Source organism: Bos taurus, chromosome 16, assembly GCF_002263795.3.
Source record: "Bos taurus isolate L1 Dominette 01449 registration number 42190680 breed Hereford chromosome 16, ARS-UCD2.0, whole genome shotgun sequence".
NCBI lineage: Eukaryota > Metazoa > Chordata > Mammalia > Artiodactyla > Bovidae > Bos > Bos taurus.
In genome coordinates this window covers 71,029,083-71,047,542 of record NC_037343.1, presented here as the reverse complement: position 1 = coordinate 71,047,542, position 18,460 = coordinate 71,029,083, and the positions used below count along the sequence as shown (strand labels likewise).

The 18,460-nt window shown below is 46.4% G+C and overlaps 1 long non-coding RNA gene across 1 annotated transcript in view; it reads left to right on the top strand.

The window, feature by feature from the left end:
* LOC101906463 (uncharacterized) overlaps positions 1–17,145 on the top strand; it is a 42,836-nt gene extending 25,691 nt beyond the window's left edge. Inside the window, exons 3-4 of the long non-coding RNA XR_009490918.1 lie at positions 2,915–3,102; positions 4,269–17,145. This is a non-coding gene — a long non-coding RNA (uncharacterized lncRNA). The remainder of the gene's footprint in view (positions 1–2,914; positions 3,103–4,268) is intronic.
* The last annotated feature ends 1,315 nt before the right edge of the window (positions 17,146–18,460 follow it).

Genomic DNA, 18,460 nt, shown 5'->3' with positions numbered 1-18,460 from the left:
CTAGATCTGATAGACTAAATTTGATAGATCTGATGAACTATGGACGGAGGTTCGTGACATTGTACAGGAGACAGGGAGCAAGACCATCCCCAAGAAAAAGAAGTGCAAAAAAGCAAAATGGCTGTCTGAGGAGGCCTTACAAATAGCTGTGAAAAGAAGAGAAGTGAAAAGGACAGGAGAAAAGGAAAGATATACCCATTTGAATGCAGAGTTCCAAAGAATAGCAAAGAGAGATAAGAAAGCCTTTCTCAGTGATCAGTGCAAAAAGATATAGAGGAAAATATTAGAATGGGAAAGACTAGAGATCTCTTTAAGAAAATTAGAGATATCAAGGGAACATTTCATGCAGAGATGGGCTCAATAAAGGACAGAAATGGTATGGACCTAACAGAAGCAGAAGATATTAAGAAGAGGTGACAACAATACACAGAAGAACTGTACAAAAAAGATCTTCACCGCCCAGATAATCACGATGGTGTGATCACTCACGTAGAGCCAGACATCCTGGAATGTGAAGGCAAGTGGGCCTTAGGAAGCATCACTACAAACAAAGCTAGTGGAGGTGATGGAATTCCAGTTGAGCTATTTGAAATCCTGAAAGACGATGCTGTGAAAGTGCTGCACTCAATATGCCAGCAAATTTGGAAAACTCAGCAGTGGCCACAGGACTAGAAAAGGTCAGTTTTCATTCCAGTCCCAAAGAAAGGCAATGCCAAAGAATGCTCAAACTACCGCACAATTGCACTCATCTCACATGCTAGTAAAGTAATGCTCAAAATTCTCCAAGCCAGGCTTCAGCAATACGTGAACCATGAACTTCCAGATGTCCATGCTCATTTTAGAAAAGGCAGAGGAACCAGAGATCAAGTTGCCAACATTCACTGGATCATGGAAAAAGCAAGAGATTTCCAGAAAAACGTCTATTTCTGCTTTATTGACTATGCCAAAGCCTTTGACTGTGTGGATCACAACAAACCAAGGAAAATTCTTCAAGAGATGGAATACCAGACCACCTGACCTGCTTCTTGAGAAACCTATATGCAGGTCAGGAAGCAACAGTTAGAACTGGACATGGAACAACAGACTGGTTCCAAATAGGAAAAGGAGTACGTCAAGGCTGTATATTGTCACTCTGCTTATGTAACTTATATGCAGAGTACATCATGAGAAACGCTGGGCTGGAGGAAGCACAAGCTGGAATCAAGATTGCCGGGAGAAATATCAATAACCTCAGATATGCAGATGATACCACCCTTATGGCAGAAAGTGAGGAAGAACTAAAGAGCCTCTTGATGAAGGTGAAGGAGGAGAGTGAAAAAGCTGGCTTAAAGCTCAACATTCAGAAGACTAAGATCATTGCATCTGATCCCATCACTTCATGGCAAATAGATGGGGAAACAGTGGCTGACTTTATTTTTGGGGGGCTCCCAAATCACTGCAGATGGTGACAGCAGCCATGAAATTAAAAGACACTTACTCCTTGGAAGGAAAGTTATGACCAACCTAGATAGCATATTCAAAAGCAGAGACATTACTTTGCCAACAAAGGTCTGTCTAGTCAAGGCTATGATTTTTTCAGTAGTCATGTATGGATGTGAGAGTTGGACTCTGAAGAAAGCCCTGTGCCGAAGAATTGATGCTTTTGAACTGTGGTGTTGGAGAGAAGACTATTGAGAGTCCCTTGGACTGCAAGGAGATCCAACCAGTCCATCCTAAGGTGTTCATTGGAAGGACTGATGTTGAAGCTGAAACTCCAATACTTTGGCCACCTGATGCGAAGAGCTGACTCATTTGAAAAGACCATGATGCTGGGAAAGATTGAGGACAGGAGGAGAAGGGGATGACAGAGGAGGAGATGATTAGATGGCATCACCCACTCAGTGGACATGAGTTTTTGAGTAAACTCCAGGAGTTGGTGATGGACAGGGAGGCCTGGCATGCTGCAGTCCATGGGGTCGCAAAGAGGCGGACACGACTGAGCAACTAAACTGAACTAAACTGAGCACTCATGAAGTCTGATAACTGGTTGGATTCTTGCCGGTTGTGTAGACGTGACTGTCTCTCCTTCCAGAGTCCCCTTCACCCTTTCTCTTTTAGGATCTTAGGTTTGGGGCCCGCTTTTGTTGTTTGCATTTTGTAACCACCTTCGCTGACAAATCTAAGCAGAGCTCTCTGAAGAGGACAGCTGGCAATAGGGAATTCTCCCTGGAAAGAGCTAGTGTTTCAGGAGTCTGAGCATGGTGGGGCAGCTCCCATGGCGTGCAGCATGCCTGCCTGAGGACTTGCAGTCCTGTGGGAGGTAGACACGACTATCCCAGCATCTACACGGGTCTAAGAATGTGGTTGCAGTAGATCTCCTAGATAGGAGACGAAGGACACTCTCTCTCCTTAATATCAGTACAGTTCACTTCCCTGTGGAGAGCTTGTGTCTGGATTGTGAATGCTGAGAATGAAACAGAGGGGCGAGAACTTTCATTTGTAATAAAGTTAAAAGTGCTCCCTGAGTTTTAAATGACACTTCACATATTACCAATCAAGTTCACATTCATGACCCTCTTTAATCCTTACAATAGCCCTGTGAGAGCAGTTGTAATCCTGTGAGGTATTATCATTCCCATTTTAAAGACGGGGAAACTGAGGTTTAAAAAATGTGTAGGTGATTTGTCCAACGTCATAAGGCTGATACATGGTGGAGATGGAACAAAGACCTGCTTCTTCTATCTGCAAGTTCAGGGGGCTTCACAGATGACATTTTTTACTTTCCACGGGTGAGATGTTAATTAACAGTAAATTCAAAGGTTGATTAGAACTAGAGACTTCTAGTGGGAATCCCCTTACATTCCTGGTAGCATCATTATTTACCTCTTCTCCGAGAATCATAAACCCAGGCTAACGGCATCTAATCTGTTCTCAGTACAAGACTGTAAGCCGATATCATAGCAGATGATGAATGAAGACGGAAGAGATATATTAAAAGACTCACTGGGGATGATTTGAAGTTAGGGATACGGGAACTGCCTTTCCAGGCCTCCAGGGTGGCTTCAACCAGCATTTATGGAGCAGCCCCAGGTTTCTTGTCCAGATACACAGAGAAATTTCAAAGTAAGTATAAATCATAGTCCCTGTCTTCTAGGACTTTACAATTTGGTAGGAAGCTGAGACCTGTTATGGACTCTTTGAATGACAATGTACAAAAACAGAATGGAATTAAGTACCTGTGTGTTCAGTGTATAATCCTGGAAGGCTTTGTGAAGGAAGCAGATCTTGAGTGGGTTGAGAATGGGTAGGACTCAGAGAAGGAGGAAGGGGAAAGAGTTTACTTCTGGTGGAGGAGGAGGTACGAGCAGCAGGCAGGATGTGGGGGTGCATGTTTCCCAGCACCCTGGTCATTCTGGGCACATTCCCTGAGTCCTGGTATAGCCAGGTTTTAGTGAATCTTGAAGACTTGTATGAACTATTTCCTCTTCCGGAAAGAACCTCCCTTTCCTGCTTCCATGTCCCTTGATCTCTGGTGCCCTACCTGTCAACACCTGTCCGTTCAGCTTCACTTCTGCTGTGAGCCTGTCTTTGATTCCCGGCAGGGCAGACTTTCCTCCTCATGGCACTGGCCATGTGACATGACGATGTGTTCGTCAGTCTCTGTTCTCCACCCCATCACGACCCTTGAGGACAGGGCCTCCCTTCTGTTCATTGTTTCATGGCCATCCGTTGAGTAAAGACAAATGAGAGATGGAAGTGCAGACTGACTGCACGAACCAATCTGCAGAAAGAGACATGTGCGCTGGCACCTAGAACCAGGGCTGCCCTGGGCCTCTAGATGTACTATGTCTCATAAATCTGAGCAGAATGAATGATTCTTCGATGGATGAATGGTTGATGGAGTGACCAGGTCACTATGTACATGATGAGGAAAACCCAGGATCATTATATAGCTAACTAGGTTGACTTTTTACACCTTAACCTTATTTATTGAACGCTGGTGAGGCTGAGATCTGAAGGACCCACAGGAGTCAGTGCAGGGGAGGGCGCCTGGCGTCCAGAAGAGCCCCGTGAGGCCTGGAGGTAAGGGAGGGTGGGTGCGGGAGGTGAGGGGCTCAGGAACAGCTCATGGGTGATGGGCAGTGTCTGCAAAGGTGAGCGAGGGGCTGCAGAGCAGCCGGAGCCAGGCTGAGAAGGGGATTCAACAACTTCCTGAGGATAATGGAACACAAGTGGACCTGTAAGTGGGGTGTTGTTGCAAGACTGTTTTTTTTTTTCCTTTTTTAAAGCAAAAGGACCCTGACTGAAATGTAGAGAATGGATCAAGGTAGAGCGAGACCGAGAAGGCGGGAGCCTGTTTGTAAGGATGTTACCAAAATTGGGGCATGAGATGTGTGGTGGAACGCGGTAAGTCACTTTAGTCGTGTCTGACTCTGTGCGACTCTATGGACGGTAGCCCACCAGGCTCCTCTGTCCTCTATCCTTGTTCTCCAGGCAAGGATACTGGAGTGAGTATTCTGGACCCTGTCCTCAAGGGTTGTATGGGGTGGAGAACATAGACTCACAAACACATCATCATGTCACATTGCCAGAGCCATGAAGAGGAAGCACTGCCCTGCCAGGGATCAAAGACAGGCGCACGTGCCCTCCTCCAGGAGCTCTTCCAGATCCAGGGGTCGAATCCAGGTCTCCTATGTCTCCTGCACTGGCAGGTGGGCTCTTTACCACTAGCGCCACCTGGGTATGAGCCAGTGGGGGCTAAACTAGGGAGGTGGCTGAGGGGATGGAGAAAAGCAAGGAGATGTGAGAGAGCTAAAGAGGAGAACAGACAGGACGCACTGAGAGCTGGGATTGACAGGCAGCCAGCTATGCTGGTGGTGAGGCTGGTGCAAAAAGAGTGGAGGACGAGGACGCTGAGGAACCTGGCTTGGGAAACTGGTGCATCTGAACTGAGATGAAGAAACCTTGGGGGAGAGGTACAACTGAGCTAAGAGAGAAAGGAAATAATGAGTTATTTCCAGAAATTACTCTATACATAGATTTTGTAATGAGAGTCTTAATTATATGGTACACATAGATGTAGGTATACATAGATATAGATATATTATGATTGTTCAATGAATATGATAATATCTTCCCGTTATATTATAGACTCTTCATAGGCAAAACTTTTAGTAAGGGACAATCTATAAATAGATATGCAAACCATCAGAGAAAATGAGTCAGATATTCTGATCGAAGAGGGTATTTCATAGGCCACACACGTGCAAGAGTAGGTTGGCCAGCCAGTGGGCCCATCAACAGCATCTTCAGAGCATCTTTCTGGGAGAGACTTGTTCCTGGTGCAGTGAGTGATACAAAGAATATATGAAGAGCCTATGGTTGTACCCAAGAGGACTCAGGAGACTCAGTACCAGCCAGGGTATGAGGGACCCAGAAGGAAGTCTTGGTCTCTGGGAAAGGGGAAGGGCGTGGGTAAGGTTGGGGGGATGAGGGGGGAGTAAGATCTGCCAAAAGCTGTGACTATGAATGGAATCTAAAGAAAACTCCCCCAAGCAGCTGGAAAGAAAAAAAAAAGAGAGAGAGAGACTGTGCCTTTGAAAGTATTTTGTAATTTCTAAAGCTGAATACAAATTTAAGGGGCTATTCATTATGGTCCACATTGAAAACCATCAATTTAAAACTGACGGAAGCTTGTCTAACGTTCATCTATAAAGCAACAGGGGTGGAAAGGAGACTTTTTACGACATTCCCCTTTGTACCTTTTGAATCATTCAATAATAATTTAAACAACATCTTTTAATCTATGTAAACCAATTCTCTCTTATCCATTAACAGTAGTGATGGAGAAATAAGTCAAATCGCCAGGATTTTTTGACTTGTCCAGAAACCGTAAAGAGAAGTCAATGCTGCATCTCACAGCGACTTCATTCATTCAAAAAGAATGTTGCCCACTCCTGAATAACATCAAGTGATCACAAATTGAGTTAAAAGGAAATGAGCTAGAGTGGCTATGGGGGAAAAGGGAATATGACATTAATGTACAGGACGTGGATTCCAGTTGGGCTAAACTTCTTGCTGTTAGTGGCGTTAGTTGCTCAGTCGTGTCCAACTCTTTGCAACCCCATTGACTCTAGCCTGCCAGGCTTCTCTGTCCATGGGATTTTCCAGGCCAGAATACTGGAGTGGGTTGCCAGTTCCTTCTCCAGGGGAGCTGAGCTACCAGGTGCCTCCATTTTTTCATCTGTAAAATGGGTATAACAAAACCTACCATGAAAGATCATTGTAAAACTCAACTGAGATAAGCTCTGTGAAGGCAGGTAGTGTTGCCAGTGAATTTGAGGTTTTTTCCTTTGATGCAAAAGAATTCGGAGACAAAGCAGAGAGGTTAAGGAAATAAAGTGAAAGTTTATTTAAGCAAGGACACACTCTCAGAGGGAGGGAGAGCAGGCGGCAGGCAGGTGAAGAGCTGCCCTGCTGAGCTTCTTTGGCTAGCCGGGTATGAGGGATATGCATCGCTGATTCAATGGACATGAGTTTGAGCAAACTATGAGAGATGGTGAAGGACAGGGAAGCCTCGTGTGCTGCAGTCCATAGGGTCACAAAGACTGGGACATGACTGAGCGACTGAACAACAAATGAAGGGCTGGAATATTCACTGGGGAAGGAGGAGTTTGGGGGTCGACTTTCCTGATTTTCATCCCAGCTCCATTTTCCCAAGGGGAGGAGGGATTTTTGTCCCCATTTAGTTTAGATTAGAAGTGTCTGGCATCCAGCATGGTGGAGTATTTCTTATCTGTAAGACTAATCTTATCTACGGAGAGCACAGTGCACAAAAGGTTACTTTGGACACAGGAGATTGCCTCCTTCCCCCAACTTTCTTTGTCTGCTACTCAGACCCTTATCACCCAGAATGTGTAGTTTCCTGCTGGTCTGAAGGTGCCTGTTTTCCTTTGTCTGCCACGGACCCCTGCTGTTTACAAGATGCCTGACTTCCTGCCATCTGGTCCTTGCCCCATTTCTCTGCTCATGCCTAGCTACCCGCCTGCTGTAACACGAGCACTCAATGACCTGCTGCTCTGTACCTCTGCTTGCTGAATCTTAGAAATACCAACTTCTACATGCATCCACAGGAACGCTTTCAACTACAAATGGTGGCTACAGTAAAGTCTGCCCACAATTCGTGAGACCCAGGTTCAATCCCTGGGTCAGGAAGATCCCCTGGAGAAGGAAATGGCAACCCGCTCCAGTATGCTTGCCTGGAAAATCTCACGGACGGAGGAGCCTGGAGGGCTACAGTCCGTGGGGTCACAGAGTCGGACACGACCAAGTGACTAACACACTCAAATGACAGAAAAACTTGACTACAATGTCTGTGGTAAATAGGACTTACTTTTCTCACTGTATAATAAGAAATCTCTGGAAATAAGGCAGTTCAGGGTGTCAGGCCAGTGTATGCTCCTCGGTCCTTTGTCTCGTCACAACGAAGATTTGGAGTGATGGACGTTAAAGCCCCCTCGGCGTGTCACAGCTCTCGGGTCTTGGACAGTCCGTGTTATAGCTCTCAGGTCTCGAATGGACCAGTTATAGCTCTTAGACAAATCAGTGTTACAGCTCTATTTTATTTAGAAGGTAGCAGGAAAATCCATCTTTGAGGCGTGAGGGCACGTTGATCCACAGAGGCTAAGAGAAGAGTGCCCCGGCATGTAGGAGAGAGAGAGAGAGACTGTTGGCTCCTCTTTTTATTTGTTTTTTTTTTCTTCCCCCTGGGCCTGCCCTATGCAAATTGGGCTTAGTCAGGAGTGCTGTTCTACCAGAAGTCCTCACTCTGGTCCTCAGACCTTCCTTTGACCTTCCTCTGTTCTATTTTTGCAGGCTTTTCCCTTCCTTGTCTTTTAGCCATCGCCATTTTAGACTCCCTTTCCCTATTCCATCTACCTAACAAGGGCTCGGATAGACTAGGATAGGTGTCCAAAGTCCATATTTGTCCAGAACCATTTCTGTTTCAGCATCTAAAGTCTTGCATTTCTAGATACCTCTCAGTCCCAAACAAGCCATGAGATTGGTCCCCCCGGGAATAATGGTCATCAGTGATGCTGTTATTGCAGGAAGGGGGACCCCTTTTAGGGCCCAAGAGTGGGCTTTTGTCGAACACGTGGAAATGAATTGTCCAAGGAGACACATGCGCTGACAAAGCAAGAGACTTAATTGGGAAGGGGCACCCAAGGGGAGAGCAGGAGGGTGAGGGAACCCAGGAGAACTGCTCTGCCACGTGGCTCGCAGTCTCAGGTTTTATGGTGAGGGGATTAGTTTCTGGGTTGTCTTTGGCCAATCCTTCTGACTCAGGGTCCTTCCTGGTGGTGGTGCATGCATTGCTTAGCCAAGATGGATGCCAGAGAGGAGGATTCTGGGAGGTGGAAGGACATCTGGCATCTCCTTTTGATGTTTCCTGAACTCTCCCAGTTGGTGGTGGCTTGTTAGTTCCATGTTCCTTCTCAGGACCTCCTGTTGTAAAATAACTCACGCAAATGGTTACAATGGTGCCTGGCCAGGGTGGGTGGTTTCAGTCAACGTGTTTCCCGTAACAATACCATCAAGAACCACACGGTACGTTATTCTTTGTCACTTGGCCATTCTGACTGTTGCTTGCTGCATCACGGTTGCAAGATGGCTAGTGAGCCTCCAGGCATCATGTCTTCATTCCAGGTAGGAAGAAAACGGAAGGGCAAAAGGATCAAAGGCTTTCTCTTAGAGAGGTGTGCCTCTTAGCCGGGAAAGTCTTCCTTGAAGACTTGCCTTTACACCTCATTGAACTGTTTCACTTGGCCACCCCTAGCTGTCAGAGTAGCTGGGAAAATTGAGTATGTATTTTATTTCCAACTCTTCAGTAGAAGAACACAAAGGGAGAAGATCACAAAAGGCATGTGGCCAGCCAATCCACAGTGTTTGCTATGCCCCCTCCCTCCTTATTTTCACCCAGCAGCTATCAAACACCTGTGCTAGGGTCTGCAGAGGGCAGATGGAGGGTGAGATGCAATCCCCACGCCAGGTAAGCTCACGGGGTGGCCCCGGGCTGACCCGACACAGAGGTGATTATGTCAGAGGCAGTTAGGAGAGGGCGGAGAGTGCTTTGCCAGCAAATCTTGCCCAAGACGCTGGTGGGAATGACAGGGTGGTGGGTTATCTACGTAACAATGAGTACAGTGTCCTTTCCAAGTAAAGGTAAACCCAGAGGTGTGAGGGCAGGGCTTGGCCACGAGAAAGCTCCAGGAAGAAGAGCCAGAAGGTATGAGAAGCAGGCATGCCTGTGTAGTAAGGGCTTCTCATCTCTGAAGATGAGTTGCCTCAGGTCATTGTGACGCCATTAGGAAGCCATTCTGAAAACAGTGTGTGCGACGGGGGAGGTCTGAGGAGCCTTTGAGCGCACCCAGCAAAGAGCTGCACCAACTCCTCACGGAGACAGGTCACCTCAAGTAAATGAGATCCCAAACGCACCCTTGAGAGGGAGAAACCCAAATTTATTCCCTCTGCCTTGAGGATCCTGTTGGGTGGCCACACTCTCAGCTTACTCCAACTTGCTACCCCTCTGGGCCAGCTTCTGTCTCCCCCAGCCCATCGCTGGATCCTTCTCCAGACTGCACTGACCAGCCTCTGAGCCAGGCGGTGCAGAGGCTGCAGCCTCTGCTGCCAACCAGAGCTGATGCCGGTGCCAGAGACCTGCCTTGGTTCCTGGGCGAGTGGCAGCATGCCCCACTCGCCCGGCGCTAGCCTCGGTCCCAGCTCCCGCTTTAATCTGTGTTCCGGCTACCACCAGCCACGGGAGCAGACCTGTAACAGTCTTTCACAGGCTTTCCATCATCTCATGGAAACATCTGAAAACAGCCCTTCAAGGTGCGGGAGTCCTCCCCAGGGAGCCAGGGATGAAGTGAGGCCAGGAAGGTTAGGCAAACTCCCCTGGATCACCTCGTCACTTAGTGATGGAGGTGGGATTCAAACCTGGGTTGGACTCCAAGGCTCCTGCCTTCTCCACTGACCCCATTTCTCTGCACGTAGCTGAGCTCTCTCCCCGAGCCCCTTTCCCTGCAAGCTCTTCTGTGCCCTGAAGACCACCCCAGGCCCTGAAGGCATCCTCTGATGAAAGGTCTTGCTCTCCAGAGACCATGATGAAGTTTCATTTATTCCTCCACCCAACAGATGTTTACTGAGTATCCCGTATCTGTCAGGCATTGCACTGGGTTGCGGTATTATTTTCTGGTTTCCTGAATCTGCCCACAGCCCACAGCCAGACCTCCAAGGATCACTGGCCGCCAGAGCCCGCTCTGTCCTCAGGGCACCATGGCAGAGCTACCTGCGGCCAACGCAGACCAGCCCTAGTGCACAGCGGAACCCCTCTCTGTGTCCCCGGCACATTAATGGCCCCTCATGGCCTGCTTCTTGTCCTCTTCTGCCAGATCTTTTTGCAGTTTGAGACTGGCCTGGTCACCTCTGAGCCTGTTCCAGTTATGGCATCTTAGTCACTGCTGTGCCCAAAGTCAGGCTCTCAGAGGATGGGAAAGAAATGAAACAGCCCTTAGATCCTTTTGATTCGTGATAAACAATATGGTGAAAGTGGAGATCACAGGAGAATATACTTTGTTGGGGAGAAGCTGCCAACGATCGCACTCTCCACTGGGCTTGGAGGAAGGGAGGCTACGCAGGTGCCATTGGAGGTGCCATTGGAGGTGCCATTGGAGGCTACGCAGGTGCCAAGAAACGGAGACTTGGAGAAGTAAAATGACCAACCAAGTCCACATACTGTCATTATGTTTTTTTTTTTTTCCTTTTTGTAAAAGTAATACATGTTCATTGTGGAATATTTGAAAATACCGAATAGTAAAAAGAAAAATAAAAAATAAAAACACTCTCCAGTACTATTACCCAGAGATGATAACCACTGCTAACATTTTGTGTTTCCGTCTAGATTTTTTTTCTATGCACACATATGGGTTTATTCTGTTTTAAATCTGTACACATATGGGTACATACTGTTTTATATTCATCTTTTATCACTTAACATTATTTGGTACCATTTCCCCCTTGACACCAAGTGTTTTATTAAAATGTCATTTTCTGTGGCTGTATAATATTCCATTATATGGATATACCATAATTTGCTCAACCTATACTCCTGGCTATTTGGGTTGTTCCACTCTTCTGTTTTGTCCTATATAAATAATACTGAGATGAACATCTTTGAAATAATATATAAATATTTGTGCCCATACTTGATCTTTTCACTGGTCTGAATTCTGAGGGACAAACCACATATGAGAAGGCTGATGGCTGGGAAGCCCATCCCACAGATTCTGACTGAGTAGATCTGGGGTGGGACCAAGAGCTTGCATTCCTCCTGTGTTCCCAGGTGATGCTGATCCAGGGACCACACTTTGAGACCCTCTGCTGGAGTACAACGGGCAGGTGGGGGCAGGGCAGACACCCTCCAAGATGGCTACCACACCCTGGTTTCTGGGTGAATTCTCTCCTCTCATTATAATCCTGCATGGTGGTGCCAGGGCAAAATGTTACCACTTCCTGTAAAAAGGAGAGGCCTCCCCAAGAAAGGCCCAAGATGTGGACAAGGTCGTGTTGGCCTGTCCCTGGGGCTCTCTCCCCCTCAGGGCCTTTTTTCTGAAAATTGACTCAATTCTGAGGAAGTTCTCTCACAGCCCAACTTTCTTCCCTCTGACTGATACCTGCATGCCAAGCTGTGGCTAAGGTATTCTCTCCCTCTCAGGCCACTCACTCCAAAGGCTCCCCGGTTCTGGTACTGCTCAGGCCGAGATTGCTGGGGGTGTCTGGGGCCAGAGCCTGCTGCAGGGTGTGGCTGCACTGAGGCGGGGCCCAGGCCTGGTGCTGGGTTGTTGGGAGGCTCACCAGACAGTGACTCCAAGAGGCAGCTAACAGGGCCAACTTACATCTGCTCTGACGCCACAGGTTAGCTCATGCTCTGGTGAAAACAATGAAGTGACGTTCTTGGCAGGTCCTACGAGATTATAACAGAAGAAGAACCAACATGTATTGTGCTGCTACTTGTGCAGGCAGCAAGGGCCTCCTGTGGATCACCTGACTGAATCCTCCCTAAAAACCTACAACTGCAGCGATCGCACCACTATTCCCAAAACACGTACGGAGGAGTGGAGGCACAGAGAGCCAAGATTACTTGCTCAAGCTCTTAACACTGCTCTATAGCTCCTTCTGGGAGAAGCTTGATAACCGAAAAAGGGCAGAGGGGAGGAAACTGACACATACACTCTTTTATTCGATCATTATCTTAACACTCTATAAAGTTATTCTCATTTTATAGGTGAGGAGACTGAAACTTGGTTAACAAGCTTCCCAAGGTCACACAACTGGTAAGCAATACTGAGTCATAGCCCAGGTATGGAGCCCAGGTTGGCAGTCCCCAAAGCCTAAACTCTTCCCACTCTGCCACTCTGCCTCCCTGGGAGGGATTAAGGATAAGTGGGGGAAGGGGCCAGCTTCATCATAGGTGGTATTGGAACTAAACAGTGACGTAAGGGCTCAGGGCACATGGATGGGAGGCTGTATACACCTGCAGGAACTAACTCCTAAGACTTGAGAGTACATGACCCATCTGTCAATAGAGAATGACTGAGGGGTGGGGTGGGGTAGGTGGAATGGAAGCTCAACAGGGAGCGGGTATATGTATCAGTTCAGTTCAGTTCAGTCACTCAGTCGTGTCCGACTCTTTGCGACCCCATGAATCACAGCACACCAGGCCTCTCTGTCCATCACCAACTCCCGGAGTTCACTCAGACTCACGTCCATCGAGTCAGTGATGACATCCAGCCATCTCATCCTCTGTCATCCCCTTTTCCTCCTGCCCCCAATCCCTCCCAGCATCAGGGTCTTTTCCAATGAGTCAACTCTTCCCATGAGGTGGCCAAAATACTGGAGTTTCAGCTTTAGCATCATTCCTTTGTATACATATAGCTAAGTCACATTGTTGCACAGCAGAAACTAATACAACATTGTAAAGCAATTACACTCCAATTTAGAAAAAAATCAAATTAAAAAATAGAAGAATGGTACATACTTTCTAACAGAACAATTAGAAAAGGAAATGACAACCCACTCCAGTGTTATTGCCTGGAGAATCCCATGGACAGGGGAGACTGGCGGGCTACAGTCCATGGAGTCGCAAAGAGTCAGATATGACTGAGCAACTAAACAACAGAACAATAAAATACCACATTTGAAAATTCTGACATGTGAAAATGATTACAAAATAAACATACACTGAAAACTTAGGATATGAAACGCTTTACAGTAAAATTCCAACAAGCTGAAACTCCAGTACTTTGGCCACCTCATGCGAAGAGTTGACTCAATGGAAAAGACTCTGATGCTGGGAGGGTTGGGGGCAGGAGGAGAAGGGAGCGACAGAGGATGAGATGGCTGGATGGTATCACTGACTCTATGGACATGAGTCTGAGTGAACTCCGGGAGTTGGTGATGGACAGGGAGGCCTGGCGTGCTGCGATTCATGGGGTCGCCAAGAGTGGGACATGACTGAGCGACTGATTTGATCTGATATCTTTATGTCTATATCTAGAGAGATATAACACCCCAGAGGAAAATACTCCATCTTGTTAAATAGACACTTTAGGATGGCAGGATTATGGATGATCTTTATTTTCTTATTTTTTACTTTGTGTGCTTTAGCATCATTGCTAATGATGTGGTGCTACTTTCACAGCCATTGAAATAAATATTTTTTCTTTACACAGATGCAAGGGCGCAGCTTCTTTCCTGACACCATCACCAGGGAGCAGAGGAAACTCCTTATCCCATTCTGATCCTCTTCCTCTCCTCCCTTCCTGCTTCACAGGTTGATGTTCCAAGACTTTCCCTTTGTGAGCGCTTGATGTCTCATGCTCCTGTGAGTGAGAGTGGGCGAGATGGTATTTAATGGGATCTGCTTTGAAGACGTCAGTTCAGTTCACTTCAGTTCAGTCACTCAGTCGTGTCCGACTCTTTTCGACCCCATGAATCGCAGCACACCAGGCCTCCCTGTCCATCACCAACTCCCGGAGTTCACTGAGACTCACATCCATCGAGTCAGTGATGCCATCTAACCATCTCATCCTCTGTCGTCCCCTTCTCCTCCTGCCCCCAATCCCTCCCAGCATCAGAGTCTTTTCCAATGAGTCAACTCTTCGCATGAGGTGGCCAAAGTACTGGAGTTTCAGCTTTAGTATCAGTCCTTCCAAAGAACACCCAGGACTGATCTCCTTTAGAATGGACTGGTTGGATCTCCTTGCAGTCCAAGGGACTCTCAAGAGTTTTCTCCAACACCGCAGTTCAAAAGCATCAATTCTTCAGCACTCAGGTTTCTTCACAGTCCAACTCTCACATCCATACATGACTACTGGAAAAACCATAGCCTTGACTAGATGGACCTTTGTTGGCAAAGTAATGTCTCTGCTTTTCAATATGCTATCTAGGTTGGTCATAACTTTCCTTCCAAGGAGTAAGCGGTTTTTAATTTCATGGCTGCAATCACCATCTGCAGTGATTGTGGAGCCCCAAAAATAAAGTCTGACACTGTTTCCACTGTTTCTCCATCTATTTCCCATGAAGTGATAGCAACAGACTGGTTCCAAATAGGAAAAGGAGTACGTCAAGGCTGTATATTGTCACCCTGCTTATTTAACTTATATGCAGAGTACATCATGAGAAATGCTGGGCTGGAAGAAGCACAAGCTGGAATCAAGATTGCCGGGAGAAATATCAATCACCTCAGATATGCAGATGACACCACCCTTATGGCAGAAAGTGAAGAGGAACTAAAAAGCCTCTTGATGAAAGTGAAAGAGGAGAGTGAAAAAGTTGGCTTAAAGCTAAACATTCAGAAAAGATCATGGCATCTGGCTCTAATCTAGCCACACCTGGAAGCCCTGCTTTTCTTAGAGTGTTTCTCATCTAACCAGACTGTGGTGTGGTTCCCCTGAAATCCTCAGTAGACTTGTGAGCATATAACCTTTAAGACTCTTCTTGCGGTCTCTACACACTTACACTTCTGCCTTTACACCATTGCCTGTGTAAAAAGCAAACCCTCAAACTGAAGTTAAGTTTCTATGATCCTTAAAATTGTTTTAAAATAAAAACAACCTTGAACTTATTGATGTGTAAGGATAAAGTTGACTCCACTTATTTTTCTTTTTATGATTTCATTTTCATACATTTCCATTTGTATTTGAAGGAGTTTAACACATATGGGAAAGTATTATTTTCAGAATTCTAGATCTAAGTATAAAGAAACTGTATACAAAGAATAGTAACCCAAAAAAGTAGCTTCAACTTAAAAACCAATCCTTAGTTTGACTTATAAGAAAATTCAAGCATTTCCCCCACCCAGATTTGAGAAGTACCTCTCCACCTTCTCTCTGTACAATTTCTTAAAGGTCTAGGGTTCCATTTTCAAAATAAGTTCTATATTTTTAAGGGTGACACATACCAAGTAACCAGAAACTGGTCTTGGCTTGGGAAACCTCCCAGTTCTCATAAACGTACAATTGCTAGTTCCTTTCGGGAGGATTGACACTATTGATTGGCTCCGACCAGCTTGTGACCCAGCAGTGGGATCAGACATTGGCTATAAAACATCTCCTCATGAATTTTTCATTGGCTTGAGTGTCTGGGCAGCTGCCTCCCTGAGGGCTCACTCTCCCTGCTCGTCCTCCTCCCCTATCCCCGTGCCCCAGGGCTGATGATGCCATTCTGCAGGGCAGCATTATTGGATCAGAGCGATTAGCTGTACGGCCTGATTTTCTGAGTCAAATCCAATTTCTTTTTCAGGTACCACGGGCTTACGAGTAGTCATGTGCTTTTTGTTTTGCGATGGCATCACAGCATTACTAGAAGATGCAGTAAACTGAAGTCATTTCCCATTAATCGTGTTCCTCATGATACTAAGAGAATGTGTCACTCTAACTTGTATCCTCGGGCACTTTTCAGGAGAAAGAGTGCTTTCAGCAGCTCAAAGCAAAGCTGACAAAAGCCAAACTCTTAAGAAGCACTGTGTCAGGCACTTTCCAATATCTTAGCTTGAGATTCTCCTAACAACCCTGAGAGAAGAAGAACATTATTCCCCCCTCTTACCCTAGTAGTAACTGAATACCTGAGACACATGGTCATCTCTCAGAATTCATGCGGATTTATCAAGCTCACGCTGAAATAGGTGGCAAGGTGAAACCCTGGAACTCCAGACTTGATCAGGTGGCCGGAGCAAACCCGAGAGTTGCTAGGGAAAGCTCAGTCAGAGCAAAGCGTCCCCTGCTTCGTCTCTACTGGCCCTCATGTTCTAGATCTGGATGGAGGGAAAGACCCACATCCTCAAGTCCAGAAATAGGGCTTTAGTCCCATTGATATTTGTATCCAGGTGAAACTGAATTAAAATAAGCTTCACGCACCAATTTGGAGGAGAAAATAAACAACACAAAGGTCAGCAGGTAGTCTGGAACGGGAGGGGTAATGTCTGAAGCGGTGACTGCTTTCTCTGTAAAGCATGGAGAGAGAGCCTGTGAGAAACCTGTAACATATGGTGAGGGAGAGCTCTGAGTCTCTACACTATGGCTTTGCTGTTGTTCAGTCTTGAAGTCGTGTCCGACTCTTTGCGACCCCGTGGACTGCAGTGCACCTGGCTTCCCTGTCCTGCACCATTGCCCGGAGTTTGCTCAAACTCATGTGCATTGAGTCGATGATGCCATCCAACCATCTCATCCGCTATCACCTCCTTCTCTCCCTGCCCCTAGTCTTTCCCAGCATCAGGGTTTTTTTCCAGGGATTCGGCTCTTCGCATCAGGTGGCCAAAGGACATAAAAGAAGAAAGAAAAAAAAGTAAAGGAATCAGGAAACGCCCCACTGTAAATGAAAGTGAGAATTCTTCCTGGCTTCAGCCTCTGCTAAGGGAATCTAGATGCTACTCAGAAACAGAGACTGCTTTTCACAAAGTGTATGGTTTTGGTTAATCTCGTTGAAAACAACCTGAATACCTGAGCCATGAGCCCAGAGCTGCCAGAAACAGCAATGCCAAAAGAAATCTCTTTCTGTGTCTGTCCCTGGGGTGCTCATCACCATAGCACAATGGCACCATTTGCTTTTGATACAAATTTTTAGGTAAAACTTGATACAAATTTTTAGGTAAAACTTGAAGACCAGAAACACATGCTTACCTAGCTGGTCCCTTCTCCAGAGTTGAGATGACTAAGCTCAGATGCCTAAGAAGATTGTGTTGTTTTTGCTCCTGGGCAGTAGGTCTTTTCCTAAATTCACCCCCTTGAGTTTATACACTAAAAGCCCCAGGTGACCCCGGAGAAATTCTAAAAGTTAGTTATCTGATCCATATTGAATAGAAATGTCATACCGTGGATTCTTCCAAATTCATTAACCCAGTACCTTTGTGGGGATGGCTGTGATTTTCTTGACAACAGCAGTTAGTACAGCCATGATATTAAAGACTCATTGGATGACAGGATTCTTTGCCACTCTTCACTGAGTATCTCATACTAATTCCACAGTTTCCAAGCCTTCAGAACTTTCCAGAAAATTTGGGTTTATTGGTAAACTTTTAACCAAAGAAGATGTGTAAAATATTGCATTAAGCTCAAGGATGTCATTCTGGAATACCAGAGATGGAAGAACTCCCGTGAGTCCAGTCAGTTACTGCCTAGACCTGCAGTCTTCAGTGGGCATCTCTGTTTCCCATTTATCCTGAGGAAACAGGGGCCTGTGGTCGAACATTATACAGTCACTTCCTTACGACCATGTTCTCCTGAATTTTGGAAGCCCCATGTCCCTGTATTTGAGACTTTCCTTAGTGAAATAAGTGAGCTAATAGTGTCCCCTACCCCCAAGAGAGTTCACCGGCTAACTCCCACCCTGCAATGTCTTTTAAACTTAGAAGGGATCTTAGAGGTTACTTTGCTTAATTAAGGAGAAGGCAATGGCACCCCACTCCAGTACTCTTGCCTGGAAAATCCCAGGGACAGAGGAGCCTGGTGGGCTGCAGTCCGTGAGGTCGCTAGGAGTCGGACACGATTGAGTGACTTCACTTTCACTTTTCACTTTCATGCATTGGAGAAGGAAATGGCAACCCACTCCAGTGTTCTTGCCTGGAGAATCCCAGGGATGGGCGAGCCTGGTGGGCTGCCATCTGGGGTCGCACAGAGTTGGACACGACTGAAGCGACTTAGCAGCAGCATGAAAAATGAAATGGCTTTTAAGAGAAAGGCCAGTTATCAAGTGGTATTAAGAAGGGTGAAGTTCAACCAGCTTTTCTGAATCACATGGATTCTTCCAGAAGCACAGTCTTGGTCTCATGACAAAGATGACGAGATGACAGGGCATCTGGGGAGGCTGCTGTGTCCTCCTTGAAGTCTGTAGGTAAAGAGTGGGTTGGTTCTGATGACTATGGTGA